Source organism: Parasteatoda tepidariorum, chromosome X1, assembly GCF_043381705.1.
Source record: "Parasteatoda tepidariorum isolate YZ-2023 chromosome X1, CAS_Ptep_4.0, whole genome shotgun sequence".
Classification (NCBI taxonomy): Eukaryota; Metazoa; Arthropoda; class Arachnida; order Araneae; family Theridiidae; genus Parasteatoda; species Parasteatoda tepidariorum.
This window is the reverse complement of record NC_092214.1, coordinates 7870374-7892290: the sequence shown is the minus strand read 5'-3', so window position 1 is coordinate 7892290 and position 21917 is coordinate 7870374. Positions and strand designations below refer to the sequence as shown.

General features: G+C 26.1%; 1 protein-coding gene across 2 annotated transcripts in view; it reads left to right on the top strand.

Annotated features, from left to right (window-relative positions):
* Positions 1-21917, top strand: part of LOC107448374 (homeobox protein aristaless) — a 182600-nt gene that overhangs the window by 89128 nt on the left and 71555 nt on the right. The window contains exon 1 of one of the 2 annotated variants that reach the window (XM_016063543.3): positions 7666-7907. The exons of the other annotated variant lie outside the window; for it this stretch is intronic. The gene's annotated coding sequence lies outside the window, so the exon portion shown is untranslated. Of the gene's footprint in view, positions 1-7665; positions 7908-21917 lie in introns of those variants that run through there. 2 annotated transcript variants of the gene reach the window in all.

The following is a 21917-nucleotide window of genomic DNA, read 5'->3' as shown; positions in this document are numbered from 1 at the left end:
TTCTTATACTTTTAGCAATTGTTTCCTTTTATTTCTAAAATNTGCCTCTTACGCAAGAAAATACACGGTACATTTAGCCTGTGCCTCTGAAATCAGAGGTACAGTTTTTAGAGTGTAGTATGGTTAACACGCTCCACAATGTTTAACAGTATATATTTCTTATACTTTTAGCAATTGTTTCCTTTTATTTCTTAAATTTAAAAGTTAATGATTTAGTAACAATCAATCGAGGTTTCGAAAAACAAAGGTAGTTATAATCCCTGCAAAAATGAAAGGAGATAAACATTTTTAAAAAAAACTGCTGGAGAAAAAATATAGGCGAAATTCCGTTTTTTTTTTTAATGTGTGCGTAAAAAAAACTTGGAAAACTTCCTTTAAAGAAAAACAGAAAATCCTTTTTACGGTTTTGTTGTCAACGTGAAAAGAATTATAGAAAATCTAAAGACTAATAATTTCATACAATTCCAATTACCGCTTCGTGTAGTTCGGCTTAAAAGGCATAAACGTAAAAGAGGCTTAAAACCTAACAAAATCCTGTTAATTATATAGCCTCTGGTTCACATAAATAGAGGATTCGCGTCTATTTTAAGTATGAGTGATATTGAAACAAAAACAATCTTCGTGGGAGGTAAAAGATTTATATGAAGTTTTTTTTAAATTCTTTTACTGAAAGGGGAAGCTTGTATCTTTAGTCAATTCGTTTGCATGTGTTACTTTTTAACTAACTTGAAAACTTTCTGAAAGGTTTTCAAACCCACCCAAAGAGTTTTTTTTTTCTTTTATTATTGAATTTGTGTATGCGGAAACAAAAAGGATAGAAATAAAATGACTCATTTAGAATATTTAGTTGAAGTTTCGATAAGAAAGAACTTCAAATTCTTACAAAGAAAACAATAGGCTAGGAAAAGACATAAAGGAAAGCAATATGTACTTGCCTGATCTTATTAACATTGTTACTAGAAAAATATTAAAAAGATATTAATTAAAGAAAGAAAAAAAGTCCGAAACTTGCTGCTGTTAAAATGTTAGAAGATCAGTGTCAAAATTTATTTCAAAATTTTTGTATAATTTGACAGCATACGCTAGATAAAAAATATGATCAAAACTAACAAGATACATAAGTTTCTTTCGTTTCCGGTTCCACCAAAAAGTTTAGTAATTTTTACCGAAGCGAATGATTTTCTTGAAATTAACAATATAATATGGCTTTATAATAATGGTTTTTGGACAGCGAGTTCCTGGTTGGATAGAAAATTAAAATTATAAATGATAAAACAATGAAAAATATTAATCTTCTTAAATATTTTCTACGAGAAATTAGTCTTTTATTGGTTAATATGCTCACAATTGTCTTTATATACTTTGTTTATAAAGTCGGGGTTCCACCAAAAGATGCAGATTATTATACAGGGTTCCACAGCCGAAAAAAATTAGTAACCGCTGCTCTGGGGCTTGTTTCTAACGGCTCCATACAAATCTGATTTGGGAATCAAAGTTGGTTTTGAAGTATCCACACGTAATTCAGTTCTTATAAAAGAAATTGTTTTTAAAGTGTTTAGAATTTAAAAGAACTTTCTTTAAACAATGATATTAAATTTTGGTTAATCATAACAAAAGTCATTTGAATCCTACAATTAAAAAAAAATTCAACAATTTAAAAAAATCCTTAATCAACAGTCTTATTTTTTTATAAGAAAAACTTACGCATTTTATTCCATTCATTTAATTGTAGCTGTAAATCTGTAGCATTAATCTTTTTTTTCTACACTGTATAAAATAAATAAATAAAAAGATTAAAAAAAATACTAAAATTGCGTATCTTTGCATATAATGTGGTCAGAATGTTCTGTTCAAAGTTTTTCTCCTATTATCTCTCAATTCATGGATCTAGTTAGAAAAAAAAAATTCAAGTTTGAGTATAAAATCAAATACCTTTAACGCGAGACTATGTTTACCCTGTTAACTACCATATTTATTCTGTTAACCACCATGTTTCTCCCAAGCCATTCACGACAATCGTGCAATCGAATAAATTAATCCTAGAACATTTGACACTTAAAATAGATTATCAATCATTTGTAATTTGTAACGATACTTAACATATTAAAACAGCTATCTTACGTATATACCTACATAGGTTACAAAATGAGCCTTATAAGATGTAACGAATAATAATAATTTTTGACTGAAACTGCTACATTGCTTTATTCAAGTACACCCTAGTGATCATTATTTCTTTAATTGCGAAAAAAAAAAAAAACTCTTGTTAGATTATTTTGAGGAGTTTTTTTACCCATTTACCATAGTATGGTATTTACTATAAAAACCGGTCATTATCTATCTATCTATCTATCTATCTATCTATCTATCTATCTATCTATCTATCTATCTATCTNTATATGCATATTTTTATCAAAATATTGCAAAAGAAAGATGCATTTCTTTTATTTTATAAGTATTTTTCAAGAAAACAATTTGAGCACAAATGTGAAGAATTCACTTGTCAGCCATGTGATTACTTTAGAATGCTGCCAGATTCAAAAAACTTGAAATTATCAAAAATTAAACAGTAATATGTAGACTTTGGCTATTTTTGAACATATTTTTAAAATTAAAATATGCAATTCATAAAAAAAATATATCACTTAAAAGTTGACACTTCCGTGGAATTCCCTATATATATCTATATATATATATATATATATATATATCTATATTAAAAAATGCTTTAAAAAAACTTGTAACGTGAGATTATTTTATTCTTTATTTATTAACCACAACGTTGTTTCTCATAACTTATTCACGACAATCGTGCTATAGACTAAACTAATCCTAGAACATTTGTTACTTAAAGCTTAAATGTCTTATCACTTTGTAATATGTAACGATACTTGACTTATAAAAATAGCTATTTTATATATATACCTATATAAGTTATAAAATGAACGTTAAGAGATATAACGAATAATAATGTTTGTTTTGTCGTTGTTTTACCTAGTACCTAGTGACTATTGCTTTTTTTTAAAAAAATAACATAACCTAATTAAAAAAAACAATGTGTAAGATCATTTTTTACAATATTTTTTACTCATTTACTATGGTAGGTCTTAAACACTCAAGTTCGTATAGCGTATCTAGAATAGAAAAATAAAATTAAAAATAATAAAAAAACCTGATATAAAAGTAACGTTAGATACCATAAATAATAAATAATTTATTGATTTAAGAATTGGTTTAAATGAAACTTCTAGGTTTTATTTATTTATTTACTTTAATTATTTATTTACTTTAGTTATACATTTATCAGTAATTATTAATTACTCATTTATATATTTATTAATAATTATTATTTATTTATTAATACGTTTATTATTCATTTATTTATATATTTATATATTAATTGATTAAATTAATTTACATAATTTTCTATATATTTAATTTATACAATGAATTTATTTATTTCATTTAATTTATTTATTTAACGATTATATTTTAGCATTTTAACTTTAGCAACGATTTGGGTAAAATTAACAATAAAATATGACTTTATAATATGTGATAAATTTGATAAATGGGGTAAAATTTGGTAATTTTATCATGATCCATTAGAGCAGGTCATAAAACCATTTATTTGGTTAAATTTACTTTTCATTTTTGTAATTTTTACTAAATGTGTGGCAATAAGTAGTATAATTTTGTAAGTCAGAATTCCCGGTAAATTGTTACCATATGAATGCTTTAAATATCATATATTTTCGTTTTATTAATCTGATTTTTTTAAAACCAAAATTACCATCACTAAACTGCACATCAGTTTTACTAGAATTATGTTCTCCTTGTGCTATTTTCTCAAAAATGCGATTCCACAGACCTAGCATATTATCTGATCAAAACCTACAAATTATCGAACTCTACGGATTCAGAATTTGTTAAATACACTATAAAAAATCCCGGATCAAATTACGGTATAAAGTACCGCTTTTTGGGTGTGTCATATTTATCAGAGAAAGTGCAATATTTATTGAATTAGACTAATTCAGTGATTTCATGATAATTATTACTTTAAAAATTATGGTACATCAGCCTTTTTTTTGTTCTGTAACAAGTTCCGCTAAAAATAGATTTTACGATAAAAAGTACCGGCACCCTGAGTGCTGGTACTTTTTAAGTGTATCCGTATGTTGGCTGTAGACAAGATTACAATAACGTAACTAATAATAATGATTAAGCAAGATAAGTGTGGAGAGCGCAGTGGCTCCATGAAATATATGCAAAATTTAGAAAACTTTGCCAAAAATGAGTTGATGAAAGTGATTGATTAAACTTGTACAATAGAGCTTGTTTGAGCTGCGATAGCTCTGGGAATAAAGCGTTCACCTTCCAATGAGGCGAACCGGGTTCAAATCCCAGTCGATACAAATTCCGCATCTAGTTTGCACCGACCACACTACTGACGTGGAATATCCTCAGTGGTAGACGGATCATGGGTTAGAGTCTTCTTGCCATCAGGCTAACCGTGGAAGGTTCTCGTGGTCTTTCTCTCCATGTAACGCAAATGTGGGTTAGCTCCATCAAAAAGTCCTCTACGAAGGCAAATTTTTCCCAATACTCGATCCAGGAGTTCCCTTGTCTTCTGGATTGGGTTCAAAATTAAAAGGCTACAGATTTGAACATTAGTAGTCGCAAATCCATAAAATTGGGTCGGCTATTTAACGACGGTTGTAAAAAATAAATAAAACAGCGTTTGTTTAATAGGTTCATTTTTGCTTACTTTTCAGGATCAAATTCAATTTTTATAGCTTATCGTAAGTTTTTTATGGTTAACTGTAATATGTTTGTACTGTTATGTATGGTTAACTTTCTTCAATGTATTGAATGGCCAACTCTCTTCGATATTAAGAAGAGATAGCCACTTGTAAGTTTACTTTCGAACAATTTTTGAATAGTTTTTTCTCAATATTTCGTTTGCTTAAAATATGCTGAGTGCATGCTGAGTTGTGTCTCTCTTCTTAGTGCTTTTATTTTGGTTATAAAACTCAATGGTTATCTATCCTCGAATTGCCTTATTTAAAGCCAATTTTTTGTAGTACGCTTGATTTACAATTTAATTATATGTTACTCTTAATAAGCAGAAACAAGTAGAACTAAAAAAGAATGTAATAAGAACATGGAAATATCTTTCTTAACTCTAAAAATTACGTATAAATCTTTACATTCTTACTTACTAAACAACTCTCAAACCAGATTTAACGTTAAAAAGTTTATTCCGTAAAATCGGTTAACTTTGAAAATTCAATAAAAAATAAGAATTCAACTCTAATTTAGTTACGAACTAACGAATTTTTTTTTTAGAACTGGAAATAATTTGTTGGATTATTTTTTATAGAAATAATTTAATTAACATATATCCTACTCATAGCCAAAGTTTGTTGTTTGTCCATTAGTGTAAAATTTTAAAACAAAACTGAAAAAAGAAAATATTTTTTAATCTTAATGCAAGATATGTTATGAGTTTAAGAAACAAATATAAAAATCGACATTTAGAGGTGAAAAAATTAGAGCAGCTTCTTCAAATTCAGTTTATTGATTATAATAGTAATTGTTATAATTATTCATTTATTTAACTTTTTGTTTTTGAAATATGAAATATATTTCTTGAAGTGCTAATTTCTCCATTTTCTCATTGTACAGTCCAGTTAAGTCAAATGCGTTTCTTTTCTTTTCACCTTCAAAATTTTTTTTTTTGATAAATGCCAAGCCTTGGAGCTGTGATGGCTCAGGGGATAGAGCGTTCGCCTCCCAATGGGGTGAACCGGGTTCGAATTATTCCGATGGCTGGTCAATCCGCATCCGGCTAGCACCGACCACAGTGCTGAAGTGAAATATCCTCAGTGGTAGACGGATCATGGGTAAGAGTCCCTTTGTATTCAGGCTAACCGTGGGAGGTTCTCATGGTCTTCCTCTCCATGTAACGCAAATGCGAGTTAGTTCCATCGAAAAGTCCTCCACGAAGGCAAATTTCTCCCAATACTTGATCCAGGAATTCCCTTGTCTTCTGGATTGGGTTCAAAATTACAAGGGGGTGGAGTTGGACATTAGTAGTCGTGAACCCAAAAATTGGGTTGGCTGTTCAACGACGGTTATAAAAATAAAATAAAAATATCAAGCTTTGACTATCATGCCATTTGCTCTCGAGCTTCCCAATACTTTTTTACCACCAGTTCGCTTTAACCCTTCGACGCAGGTAGGTCACCTGCGCCCCTTTTATATATATATATATTTTCTAACTCTCAAATTACAGGCAAAACTATATGTTTGCATTTTTTTTAATTATATAAAACCGTCTAATAGTTACTAAAAAATCTGTAAGCCTATCGGAATTGTATTTGTACTAAAATATAAAATCCAAACATAAAGAAGTTAAAAAAAAAATTTTCCCATTCATATTTAAGAATCACTAATTGATTTTGTAAATTAAAGAAATTTCACTGATGAATAATTGTTTCTCTAAGCTATAAATAGTTGTAAGTAAGTGCAAATTTGAAAAATTATTGATTAAAATAATAAAGAAAGTATCAAAAATATGTTTAATAAAATTATGAGTCAAAGGGTTAATGACTCAAAAAAAAAAAAAAAAAAAAAAGACATGCAATTAGACAGGCATAAATTTTTGATGACTAATGGTAAGATTGTACAATATAAATCGTATTAAGAAAGTAATTTTGAAAATTAGAATATTTTTTAACAGCAGATTTTGAGAGTTTGCATGGAAAATCCAAATTCTTCCTTTTCTATAAGAGATATTTTTAGCAGGTAAAATATTTATTTTAAACTATCCCTTTTTACATGTTACGAGTTCGAAAATATTTTACAAACTGAAATAGATTAGAATAGATTCCAGAAATAGATCCTGAAATAGATTTTTACAAAAAAAAAAGAAAGAAAGAAAGGGGACATGAAGTTTTGTTTTTAAATTTCTTATGTGTACATAAAAAATTTGTGTATTTGAAAATATAAACATTTTTGTATACCTTTATGTTACAACAAGTGTTACCTGAACGAAATAATAATAAAAACAACGAGTTCATTGGTGAAATTTTTTTAAATCCAACAGATATATAATTCAAGCTGTTTGAACTTTAAAATTTAAAAACCCTAGAAGTTTTTGAATTAAAAAATTCATTAAATTAATTATTAATCAAAAACCCATTAGATATATTACTGCATACATATATATTAGATCAAAACATGCATTTATAACAGTTAGCATTAAAAAGTTTCCAAATGAGGGTATTACTAAGATGATTTAAAAAAAAATCAAGATAAACATCTACAAATCGTATAATTCTAAATGCTTAAAAAATATGTGTTTACAAATTATTTTTTTAACAATGAATATATTCTTTAAGTATTGAAAAAAAAATGGTACGTAAATTTTAATTCAATTTAAACCTTCTTTACTTAAAAAGATAAGCTTCAACTATTGAGTAGACAGTGACAAATGGAAAGAGTCACGCCAAAAATGTAGCCTAAGTATTTATTCGCATCATTTGAAGGGGTGTTCTTAAGAAGATAATAACAAAACAATTTGGCGCTATTTACCAGTTTCATTGGCGAACACGTGCTCCCACCCTTGTGGCAACCCTGATAAGTTTCGGTGAATACAACCAACTATATGTCAGTGATGCGTTAAGCCTCCAATCCCTACACGTAACAGGGGTTTCGTTCTGATAACGGTAAAGTAATGCGGCGTTGTATTATCTATTTGCGCTTTTATATAATAAAATGATTATCTTACCGTGATACAAATGATAAAATTGATTGAAAGTAGCTTCCTCGGTCTTGGTAATTAACTGCCATATTTTAATGTGCCTTTCTCCAAGAAAAAATACTATTTGCCTTATTTGGTAAGTTTTGTTTAAAATTTTAATTTATGGGTAAAATTTTATGGCCGACAATCAATCGGCAGTTTGCAAATACTTATGAGTTTATCAGTAAAGAAAAAGACTATTTTTTTTATTTTTTAGTTTGTATTGATTTTATGTAATTTCATTTTAATTGTAATTATCATATTCAGCCGTTTTTTAGAGAAACAATAGCCGTTTTTATATGTTATTTTAAACATTATACAATATTATATTATTTCGAAACAGGGATGAAATAAAAAATTTGAAATCAAAAGTATTTCTTTAATTTTAATTCTAACAGTTAGTCCAACAAAGGATAGGGTACACTTAGTGCTATGTAGACTGAAGCAAAAAACAGCGTGAATAAAGCGTAAATGAAAGTACATAAGTTATGTACTTTCTATTTCTAAACATTTCATTACATTTATGTACTTTCATTTGTGCTTTATTCAGGTTGTTTTTTGCTTTCGTTTAAAAGTTGGATTTTTACACCTTAGCGATTAGTATGAGCCGCATCTAAAAAAGTATCGATAAGGCAACGAAAGCACTAATACATAGCACTAAATAGAAAATAGATTGTTACAGAATAATATTTAAAAAGCCTCTTATTAAGCTTATTTTAGTATATAATTAAAACATGTAAATTTTAAAAATAATAATGATCAAAAATTTTAATATTAAAGCATATTAATGTGAAAGTATTGTTTTAGTTCATATAATTTTGAATTTTTTTTTATCTCCAGCATAACTGTAAAAAAAGGTTACATCCAAATTATTTATAATTAATAATTACCAAAAACAATATAAATAGATTTTCTTTTCAATTTTTAGGTTATGTAAATGTTAATTTTTTTTTTTTTTTTTTTTTTTTTTTTTTTTTTTTTTTTNTTTTTTTTTTTTTTTTTTGCAACCTTCAGAATTTTTTCTTCAACATTCTGCTTTTTTTGCATCATTGAAGTCTGAGAAACACCAAAATATAAAATTCTTTTTGTGTATAAATATAAAAAAGGAATAAGAGAACAACCATCTTTCACACTGCGGTCAAATCCAACGAATAAACCTGTTAGAAACAAACAAGTTGCGAATTCGTTAAATTGCCGGTATTATTACCTGTCATCATGCATTGAGTTAACCTGGCGGCGCGATGTTAGTTTCACCAGCAAATTTAAATCTATCATTTGTATTTTTTCTACCAGCTTTAACGTTAAAAAAGTGATATATTTCTTGCTATGCAATTTATTGCAAACTATTTTTTTGTTTATATANATTAGCATCAAATCAATTTTGAGAACCGTCGTGGGTAAAATAATATTTGTATTGGCAAATAGTATATAAATAATTATTTACAATGGTACATAAATAATAGACACTGCTTTTAATGTGACGTATGCTTTATTTATTTTGAAATTCAAACTTTTTTATACGCAAGTCCTTCTAAAAACATATTTTATTTATTTAACTATGAACGGAAATTTTGATAAGGCACATCTAATTGCAAGTACTTCTTATTTATTCAAATATTAGTTGAATGTAACTGCTTTAGCTATACTGTTTACTTTCCATTTTTAATTTACCAATGTTATTTGCATTATAGAACATCATTGAAATGCGATTAATGATTGTGTAACCATTAGGAAAAGACAATTAATGTTTTAAACAATTTATCAATTTCAGCAAGGACTGAAATAAGCCATTTTTACAAGCTGTTTGAGCTTCCTTGAGTTTTGAACTTATTATGAACAATGTCCATTTTCTTTTCTTTAAAGTTTTTAAGAATTAAATAGTACATACATTGCACAAAATTAGAAGTATTAGCGATAACCTAATATGATTGTTTTTTATGGAAACGTTTGTTTTTCTTTAGTAGAAAAGTACGACAAAAAGACAAAACAATTAAAATTACAAAATTTGGAATTTGATCTGATTGCTACTGAACTTTTGATATCTGTCAAAATTATCAATTATTTCTAATATTTTATAACGCTTCTACTAAATATATTTTAGAAATAATTTTTTAAAAACATTAATACAGTTTATAAGTTAATTAAACATGTAGCAAAAATTCAAATTTTATGGTTAAAGAAGTCGGAGGTCAGTTACACATAAATTGACTAGCTTCTCACACTTTTTAATTAGTATCTCTTACAGTGTAGTGTTAACCAGTTTTAAACTATCCTAGTTTTATTAAATATTGGAGTTAGTTAAAGTTTTTTAATTGACTGAAATACAAGATCGTTATTGTTTCTTACAGTAGACTATCTAAATTATCCACATATTTTTTTTCATATTGAATATTTGCAGTTTGTGCCAGATTAAAAGGATTGTGGTTCCTGCCGAGAATCATCGCAGTGATTTAAAAAAAGAACGATTAAGAAAGAACATACGTAAGATACAACATACCTACTATAAATATTTTCAGGCAGATAACTTTATTTTATAAAATTGAGTAAAGGTATTTTGCCTTTATAAAAATATGAAAACATTATGTCATTCTTATTTCAAAGTCATACTTGTAAGAGAAAGGAAAACGTTACGTTCGCAATATAATTGAAATGTAGAAGGCAAACAGGCAAACATCTTAAAAGGTACGGTGATTAAAAGAAAGAAGTTTTATTGACTTTTTGCTGATCGTTGAGTGAATAATTTTTGAATAGAATAATTTTAGAATATAACAGAATTTCAGAAAATAATATTTTTAGTGTCAGGAGTTAATGAGCTTGCTACATTTACAATTATTTATTTTATTAAAACCATTCAATAAAATATTCGTTAAACTTAAAGTGATTGTTATTATAATTGAGTTATTTATATCAATACATTCTAAACTAAAACCTAATTCTAATAAAATTATTTTCAAATTTTGAGAATAATCATGCTTGTCTTAAAAACTACCATTTATTTCAGTTTTAAACTAGATCGGATTTTTGAATACAAATTTTGAGTTACTGAATTAAGAAATTTTTGCGAAGATAATGAAAAAAATATAATGATTAATATGTTAAAAGAAACAATACTGCACTTCATGGAGATATGTTAGATAAAATCTCACTTTTTACAACTTAGCTTAAAATATTTGTTTCCATGAGTTGTATAGTAAGCAAAACAACTCAATAATCTATGATCTTTGCTTTATTCATTGCTTTTCAGCTTTATTCATAAATCACAAAGTATACACTACCTTCAACAGCGTGTTGCAAGTATGGTTGAAAATTGCAATATTGCTTTTAAAAAGGTTAAGTTATCAGAGTATTCTGTACTAAATTCATTAACGTTCTTCAGATTAATTATCAGTCATCTAAGTATATATTGTTTAACGTATTAGTAAATGCATAAATATCATTGAAAAATAACAGCCGTGGTAAATGTCAACTAAAGATAAATCAAATGTTAATTTGTCAAATTTGCAAATTTTCATGCGAAAATATAACATTAATGTTTTTAATTTCTCCCCGATAAAATTATTTCATTTGCAAGCAAGAGTAAGTGAGAAATTTTGAATATTTGTATGTCAATGCTTCAAAGCAGTTTTATTACTGCTAAAAGTTACTGCTTCAGTTTTGTGCTGAATTATCAGTAAAATTGTTCGATAAAATTATTAACTAGATAATAATGGAATTTTTTCGATAAAAATATATCAGAAACTGTAATTGCTTTTAAATAAAAGGCATGAAAAGAGGGAAATATACTGACAAAACCAACAACACACATAGAAGCAAAATTAGTTATTACAGATATATTGTCATATTAAAAATTAATGATATTTTTTTAAAAACTATTCAAAATTAATTTTTTTAATGTTATTAAACGTTGATGAAATGAAATTGTGAACGTTACTATTTTTTGGTTCAGTTTTTGGTGCTCCCATACAGCTAGAAACATGGTAAATTTTACTATACAGTTATAATTTTGACCTTATTTTTTTTCTCAGCACAGTATGAAAAATCATGATTTTTGACAGTAATATTTAAGTCTACCTCTTGCTTTTAAAAATGTGGCCCTTTTCAGGAGGTTTTATTTCAACAAAGATAATTATTTCCTTGCTTAACCATTGCGGATGCATCCCAACTCCACAAGTACACAAAATTTGCATGTTTGAATGCAAATTCAAAAACCTGTGACGATCATTATTTGTGGATATCCGTCTCGCTTACAAAATAGCAGGAAATTCATTTTTTTTAGTTTCGTTATACCTCTTATTTATTTAGACTATCATAAGAAGTATGTTTTTAAGGCAATTCATTTGAAGGTATAAATATAAAGCTTATTAAGAAAAATATTATTTTTAGAATTTTAATTAAGATGAAATAAAGTATTAATTTTTTATGTCTTACAACGTTAATTGGTAGATTAGCATTTGTTATCATGCCTGATCTGTAATCCTTTATGGACAAAATGTTTTTGAAAATAAAGAAAAAAAAATTACGTATATAAATTAATTATGAGTTAATTATTTATTTTTCAAACTTTAAATATGTGTCAATTTCCTGAATAAAGAATTGTTTAAATTTCAGCTCATTTAAGATCACCCTCAGTAATTATGGATATCCGTCTCACTTGCAAATTAGCAGGAATGTTTTCGTTTTAAATTTAAATTTCTTTTTTCTCAAGGTTTTGTTATAACCTCATATTTATTTAGACTATCATAAGAATTGCGTTTTTAAAGCAATTTATTTGAACGTATAAATGTAAAAATTACGAAGAGAAATATTATTTATTATTTTTGGAATCTTTATTAAGATGACTTGAAGTACTTATTTTATAAGCAAATTGATATATTCACATTTATAATTAAAATGTTTTTGTAAATAAAGGAAAAACAAATTAAGTATGTAAATTAATTAAGAGTTAATTATTTATTTTTGAAGCTTTAAATGTGTGTCAATTTCTAGAACATAAGGTTCTTTAAGTTTCAGTTCATTTTAGACCCACAGTTAGGAAAAAGATTTAAAAAAGAAATCAAAAGAGAGGAAATTACTTTTGTTTGCTTCATAATAGGTGATACATAAAACGTGCTTTGATCACCTAAGAATTTTTATTTTAAAACAGCTAGTTTGAAAGAAATTAGCTGATTAAAAACAAAAAACGAAAATAATATTCTAGCAGTCCTAATTATTTTAAAATAATGTATTTATTTTTTTAAAAGCATATTTATATATTAGTTTGTAATATTATTTTGCTTTTGTCGAAATAAATTTTTAAATAAACTAGAAATATGCTTTATTCTTAAAAATATGCTTTTGTAGGGGGAAAAAAACTCAATTATTACAACAATTACTAAAAATAAATGTTTATTTTCATAATATTCGTTATGAATTTATTTTTATTCTAAACACTATTTAAATTTGTTATACATTTTATTCTTAATTACAGTTAATTTTTTACTTCGAGATTATACAACCGTTTTTTTTAAGTTTCAACTAAGTCTATTCGAAACGGAATTTTGAATGAAAAAAACTTTAAAAAAAAAATTGATTTGAAAAATGTAGTAAACAATACGTCTGAGTCCTTTTTTTCTTAATAGAAATATTTCTAAATATTTTCGAGTGAATACTCTTTTATCTATGAAGTTAAAAGTAAATGTTTTTTTTTTTTAAATTTTCGTCATGAATTTCATTTTATTATAAATACTATCTAAATTTATATTTTTTATTCTTAATGAGAGTTAATTTTATTAATTACTCTAGTTCTTTTTGTTACAATGAGAATACTTTTTATTTTATCGTTTAGAGTGACAAAGGTTTAAACAAACAAGGAAAGTTTAGTTTTCTAATCTCGTAAAAGAAATGGCATTGTCGGGATAACTAACTAGAACTAACGCACAGTTTAAGGTGTCTCGAGACGCTTAAAAGTACCCGTAATCACCCAAACTGCCAAAAACACGACATACTTTAATTTTCCCAGTGGTGGCCTGAAGTCCACCCTGCTTCAGATCGATGGGTATCAGCTAATCTGGGAAGTAAAGGCGGCCTGAGTGTAATGCTGACCACATTTCTACAATCATGTTGTTGGTCACGAAATTGTAGAGACTTAATTTACATGAATCCCCTGGCTCACAACAGGCTGTGGAGGGAATGCTTTATTTTACTGAAACTTTTAAGTTAGGTAAAGTTGAATTTTGAGTATTTAGCTGAGAAAATTAGGTATTACATGACATAATTTGTCAACTTGGAAATTATTGCAGAGTAAATATTTTTCTTACACTTTAAAAATGTTTAAAAAGATAACCTTTAAAGTTTAAAACTTCTGCACGTATGCTTTCTCAAAAACTATTTCATCTATTAATATAGTAAGTAACTTCCGTCGAAGTTTTATATTAACCCATCTGACAAATTATGCCTTTAAAGTCATAAAAAAACTATAACTTATGACTTTAGCATTTAAGCTTAATTTAAGACCTGTATTATTGAAATTGTAAAAAATTTTAGCGCATTTATCATACGTGCCCTATTCTGAAAGAAATTAGGAAAAGAAATTTAGATAATATTTTTAAACTGTGAAGAATAAATTTATCATATTATAATTTCCAAATCAATTTATTTCTAGCATCTATTTTTATTAGCTCCAAACTCAGACGTGCTTTTGCTTTAAAGTTCTAGTTTGAAGCAATAGTTTGAAATGTTTTGTCGAACATCACTTAAAGGTTGATTGACCATTACTTTGAGGAAAATCTTTTCTTGATAATTGTTAGGAAGCAATTAGTTTTTGTAATAAACCATGTTTTTTACTTAAATTAACAGTAAGAAAGCTGGTAATGGTACAAGATCAAAAGCAACAGTTCTAATTTATATATTCTTTCGATGGAGTTAATAGTTTACTTCCTTTTTAAGAAAAATATTACATAATCGATAAAACTATGAAATTAAGACTATTTTGAAATAAATATTTTTTAATTTTGTTTTAAATATTATTTTCGAGTTTTATTATATTTATTCATTAATGTTTGTAATGAAAGCAAAATGTTTTCCTATTATTAAGTTTGTTTAATGTAGCACATATTAACATAGTTTTAATTTTTAACTTAAGATGTGTCATTTTTTTAATGTTGAAATGTCATGTATTTTTACAGTTTTTAATTATATTTCAGTCAATATCTTAGCTGTTATGTATTTGATATTGCGCAGCACTTTGAGTGACATATTCTAATTAAATGAGAAATAACATATAGGATTTTCATTTTCTTAGAATAAAAATACGTTATCTAAATTAACTTATATTACTTACATTTCAAAACATATTTTTGATATAAATGAATATTGCCGAAAATGACGCACTTGCAAAACATGGGAAAACATGACTTTACATGTTAAAATGACATTAACTATTAGTGAGTAGTTAGATCCAATATTGTCAACAAGCTAAAAATAATTTGCAACTGTTGTCATTTTCCAAAAAAATTTAGTTTTGTGATTTACAAAATTTCATGAACCTCTTTAAAAAAATTAGTTTAGTTTTTGAAAGAAGTTTTATTGTATTTAAAAAATGTGGTATTTCAAGATAGAAATTAAAAATGCATAGTTTGCTAAAAAAAAGTTTTAAAAAATGAGAATACACCTAGTCGGGAATTTTTCAAATGTTTTGAAACTTTTTCTAAACAAATTCTTATTTCTTACTAAAGTGCTTCTTGCTTTTTCTTACTTATTTCTTATTTATAGTGAATAAAGGTTAATATATATATTTATATTACTAAAAGAACTGTTACTAACAACAACTTTTACAAGTTTGTGAACACTAGTACTCTAAAATTTAAATATAAAAATTAGTTGGATAAAAAAAATGATTAGTGATGACACGACACATTATAAGTTCTAACAATTTTTGGTTATTGTAATTCATTTTAAAATTTCCGAAAAAAGCTGTTCTTATAAATTGATTTAAAAAATGCAAAATACATAGCTCGTAGTGATATAGTGTTGATAATAAGAAATTGAATAATATGACGAAAAATATGGCACCAGTAAAATATTGAACATATCACATTAGAAAAATACACTTTTAGACTGTTTATTTGTTTATGTTGTTATGTCTTCGACGAAATTGAAAATAAAATATATGAGTGACAAAACATCACAGTTATACATTTTACATTAATTTAAATTAAAATAAAACGTAATTAACATAACAGAATCAAAATCAGAGCTCTTTCAACAGGTGTAACTTACGCAATCAAAATTTAAATGGTTATAAAATTTTATGAAGTCCATTTAGGGAACTAAATAAGATCAAATGTGACTCAACAGGAGATTCTTTGAATGTATTAGAAAGTCTAATTGTAAATGTAAAAAGCAAAGAAAATTCTAGCACGTGTAATGCATTTAATGCATTTAACGTGTAATGCACGTGTAATGCATCTGTTAATATCCAATAAAATCTAATGTATATCCAAGCTCACAATGATTAAGTAAGATAATTAAAAACTTAAGTACAAAATTACATACGTAACATTGACACATTAGTAATACCATGCATAATTAGGTACACGTACTAAAGTATTAGATAATGTTAAGGTAAAATACTGGTATAAGATTACTGAACATAAGGAAGTATCGTTTATTTAATCATTCTATCATTTGAAATCTACTGACAGATGTCGTGATTTTCAAGGGAAGATTGATTTAAAATGTTTCACGAATATATCTATTTTAGTTAATCTATTTGACACGATAAGAATAAAGATGTATCACATAATCACGGTGACTCCAGAGTTCTGATAATACTATTTTACAATCACATAATTTATGTGTCTAATATACAAAATAAATTAAATGTTTAACCTAAAGTTATTTAATATATTAATAAAATGATTTACCTTATTTTTAAGATGATTGTTTAAAGAGGCACATCACCCAATCATGGCCAAGCACACTGCCTCATTTTTAGTGCTTTATATTTTAAAGGCCATGGTGGGAGTGTTACATAATTTTTACCCTGGTCAAACAACGTGGACGGCGCCTGAGCTGGTATCTCCTTAACAAAACTTACACACCACTATCAATGAGAGGACTTTTGGCAATACTGCGTATACACGTCGATCCGATTGTTTTGCTGGGTGCCAGGATCGAACTCATACTAAGCGAACGAGCGAACTCATACACCATACTACGGTGAAAACGTTTCATTGCAAATTCTTTTCTACCTCCGTAACTAATTTAAAATTGAAAGTATGGAAAAAGTGAGTTCAGACAAACTTAGAGTAAGCCATGAAGTTTTAAATACTAAACAGAAATTTTTAAAATTTCGAAATGAAAATAAATTATGAGACGATGACTTAGGATTACTCAGTGGAAAAGTTCTCTTCCAATAATTTGTTTGCATTTTGATATTTTGAATTTTTTCTCTGCAACAGAACCTTAATGGCTTGCTCTCAGTTTGTCTAATCTTACTTTTTCTTTTCTTTTTATTTTAATTTAGTAATGGAGGCGAAAGAGAATTAGTGATGAAAAGTTTCTCCCGTGGTAATTACTCCTCTAATAGCTGCACCACAACGGAGTGCACTGTTTAAAGAGTAAAATTAAAATGCTAAAAAATTATGAAGCTATGAAAAACGAAAAGCAGGTAAAAAGTTACTAAATCACACAGTGTTCAAAAACACTTTACATATCGTTCAGATTGTTTTTCTAACATTGCAATCTTTCGTTTTTTAGCAAAACCAGAGAAGTTATGGACAGATTATACGTTCATGGTCCGACTTAACAGCAATATTAATTATTATACGACTCTATGGATCACCTTGAATGACATAATGGTTTAATTTAACACATTTTTACTGAAAACCCAATCTGCATCATCGTACGGTTCGAGAAATTACAGTTCAACGTAGAACCGATTGAGAGTGAAAAATATTGTGGTTAATAAATTGTCTTGCTTCGATTGAAAAACAAACTTATTTTTCATGGCATAGAAGGAATTTTAAAAGTAATAATGTAATTGTAAAATATCAAAGTTTATTCATATTAGTTTTAAAAAGTTGCGAGATTTACGGCTGTAATGGTAATTTAATAGGTAATGGTCTTTTGTCTCTGTGTAATTCATGAGCTGTGTAAGTCTTCCTAATTAGACGACAAGCCTCTTTTAATACCTAAACTTTAATTTTTTTTATAAAAAATTCAATCAGAAATTTAATATTAATATTTTACTTAAAAAGAAACAAACAGGAAAAGATAAACGGCTTCTTGAAATTTAACCATTTAAGTATAAAAAGGACTCTTACTTCATTGTAGAATATGAGATAAATGTTTTTTTTTTAAATGGGAGAAGTCATTTATCAGATTTGTCCTGTAAATGCTTCATTAAGTTCATTTCTTCACCTTCTTTTTTTTATTGCCAATCTCCTAAAATGTAAACAAAATGCGATATTAATACTTATTCACATTCTAACATGTTTAAAGATAAAATATAACAATGCTTTAAAGGTAAACATTAATATGCTAGAAAACAAATACATGAAACAGGTCATATTGGTAACGAAACTGTTTCTAAGTCATTATGTCACTTATGAAAGGAAAATTTGACAAAAATTTTACTCCTAAAAAATAAGCTGTATACATTATATGTATGAACTAATATTTTCATTTACATGTTTGATAAATTAATAACTATTTGAATAGTTATTTAAGGAATAACTGAAAAAAACATCTATGTATTCTTTGAGAAATAAAATATTTTAGAAGTCTTAATTTCCTGAACATTTATCGATACTTTATACTATATTACCACGCAAGAACTCTATGACGTTGTAATAGTAAAAATTTGAATCGTTGCTTTCTATAATTAAGTACGAATAGACTTGGATAATAATGCGGTTCAACTTATCGCTATATTAGAAATTCCGCAAGCTTACTAAAAAGAAAAAATAATAATTTAACGAGCATAAAAAATAAATGTAGCTTATGAAAAAATTCACGCTTCTTGAATGCACAAAACATGAAAATTTAAAGTGGAGTAGTACTAGGAAACCTTTAGAAATACGAATTTTAAAGAAGTGAAAAATCTACAAAATAAGACACACTGTCTGTAAACACACAGGAGCCTTTATGTTGTTAGTGGCAAAGCCAAAACTAACAGTGCCCCGAGGCCCCTAATGAAAATACAAGCATAAAGAATAATAATAATTACCACATTAAATAAATATTTACCATTATAACATTCATATAAATAATCACCTTTACTGAAACAAATATACAAAACACTTAGATGACATCAAAAAAACCGCCCCCAAAGCACATATAAGTATTCAAAACAGTTACAGTTAGTAAAAATAAAAAAGAAATTCCTTATATATTCCAAATCAGCTCAAAAAATTGAATTTTTTGAGCTGAATTTTTTGAATTCAATTATATTCATTATGATATTCGTTATTTTTTAATTCTATTTATCTGATTAAAAGTAGTATTTAAATAAATATTTTCAGAAGCATTAGAATTCATGAAAATAGTTTATTTATGTTAAACTTAAAATCATTCCTTTAATCATATGTGTCAACAAAAAGAACAGATATTTTCTTCCTTTTTAATACTTAAATCTAAATAATTAAAATTTATCTACTAATCATAATTACGAAGCAATATTATTTCATTCGAGATTCCTATTTGTGTTTTATTTTGATTTTTTGTAAACTTTTGTGATATTTTTTTATAAAAATTTGGTGCTATTTTTTTGGTACTCCGCACGTTATTGTATATATATATTTCTGTAATATTAGAAAACACTGTTTTTGTGGAAATAATCGTGTTTGCTGAAGACGAGATTATATTTTTCATTGTGAATTTTTTTAATTTTAATTATTTTTTCTAATAATGCTTTTTTTCTTCTCTTTACAATCCTTCTTGCATTTTCTTTGTTTATATACTTTTTCGCTGTGTTTATATATATATATATATATATATCACATAGAAAAACTGTATAGATTAACAAGGGAAATTATTTAGCAAAGGAATTTTTAGTAAATAATTCTAACCACGGATATNATTATATATATATATATATATATATATATAGAGAGAGAGAGAGAGAGAGAGAAAGAGAACAATAATTAATTTTCTGTTTCTGCATTTCTCAAGAAAAACATAATTTTTTTTAATGTTTTGACTCAAAATTCATTAAGCTTAAATCTATGTAATTTTCTTAAATTTTAATAATTAAAAATTAGTATTGCCTTCATAAAATGGAAGAAAAAAGCATTTTTTTTAAAAATTGTAAATATATTTTGCTTATCTTCATCGAGAACTTCACTATCAATCTTAATAAATTCACTATTATTCTTAATATATTTTACTATTAATAAATAAATAAAATATTTCCCGAAAATGCTTATTGTTTTCTAAATAGTATGATATTAACTAAAATAACACATAAAATGTTTTGTCATAGTTTAAAAATGATATGATCAAAGTTTTTACTAAACCTTTCATCACGAAATCATCGATATACGATTTATATTTAACTGAGTTAAAATTGTATACGTTGACCGTTGAGAATAAATTTTATTCTACATTTTGCCTGAGCTTTTTCTAGACAGGAAGCCTATTTCATCACTATTCCACACCTAAAACTGCTTTCCAGATATCTTATATGCAAATAAGCCTACCAAAGTTCTTAGAAGCTACGCTAGCCAACACCTGTATGATAAGAATCAATCTTAACCTTCTGTTTCAACACTGTGCTTAAAGCTGGAAAAATAGGTAATTGGTAGGTTATTAAGAAAGCGCCCTTTTTAAATTTATTAAAAATTTCCATTTTTGTAATTTTATCAAAGCAATTTATAACTTTATAGTAAGATTTATAAGTTTCATTGAATATTCAAGTTATTTGAATGAATTAAAATTAATTACATATTTTCAATTTTATTTAAACTTATCTGTTCATGATCAATGAAAGACAAATGAATTCTTATTTATGCATTAATACTTACTTATCATTAATAAACAAAATTAACGTATATTAAAATTTAAAAAAAATAATCAAAGAATTGCGTGTTTTTATGAAACTATTATTATGAAATTATTTCTATGAAATTATTATGTTATGAAAATATTATAATTAAGAAATTATGTAAAAATTAATATTTAAAAACAAGTAGTTGTATATTTCACATAAATTCAGTTAAAATAATTGGTTTTTTAAAAACATAAAAAGATCTGATTTGTTTTATTTAAGAACTTGTTCGAAAAGAATCACTCATTATGTTTCGTTTCAGCACAGTGTTTAAAGCTGGAAAAATAGGTTATAGGTAGGTTATTAAGAAAGCACCCTTCTTAAATTTATTCAAAAATTTTCAATTTTTTATTTTTATTAATGCCAATTATTAACATTTTATAACTTTATAGTGAGATTTCAAAATTTCATGAAATATTCAAATTATTAAATTAATTACTTATCGACAATTTTATTTAATTTCTATCTATCAGCTAATAAAAATTAAGTACAAATAAATTATAATTTATCCACTAATAGCAAGCATACTAATCAATAATAAACAAAACTAACGTATAATAAATTTGATAAAAAATTAATTAAAGTATTTGTATAAAATTATTATGAAACAATTATGATTAGGAAATTAAGTAAAGATAAATATCAATATTTTCACACAAATATGGACAAAATAATAAATTTTTAAAGAAGCATTAAAAAAATCTGATTTGCTTGTTTTAAGAATTTAAGTCGAAGTAATGTTTTTTTCCACCACAAATAAAGTTTATTTAGTTATTTGTATTTAATACCAAACCAAGCATTTAGCTTTTTGATAAATTTAATTTCCGTCTATATTTTACTCAATATTTTATTCTATTTCAAAACAATTAAGGGAAGAAAAAACATAACAAAAATGAATTATTGAATCACTATAGGATTTCAATTGTTTGGTGTAACAAACTGGATTTATATCAATGCTTATTTCATTTATTTATTTTTTTGGAAATGATAATTATTTATTCAAAATTTCAGTTATATTTTAGAAGAGTTAAAGAAAATTTATTGTTATAAAATTTATAGTCTATTCAGAATTTATGCTTT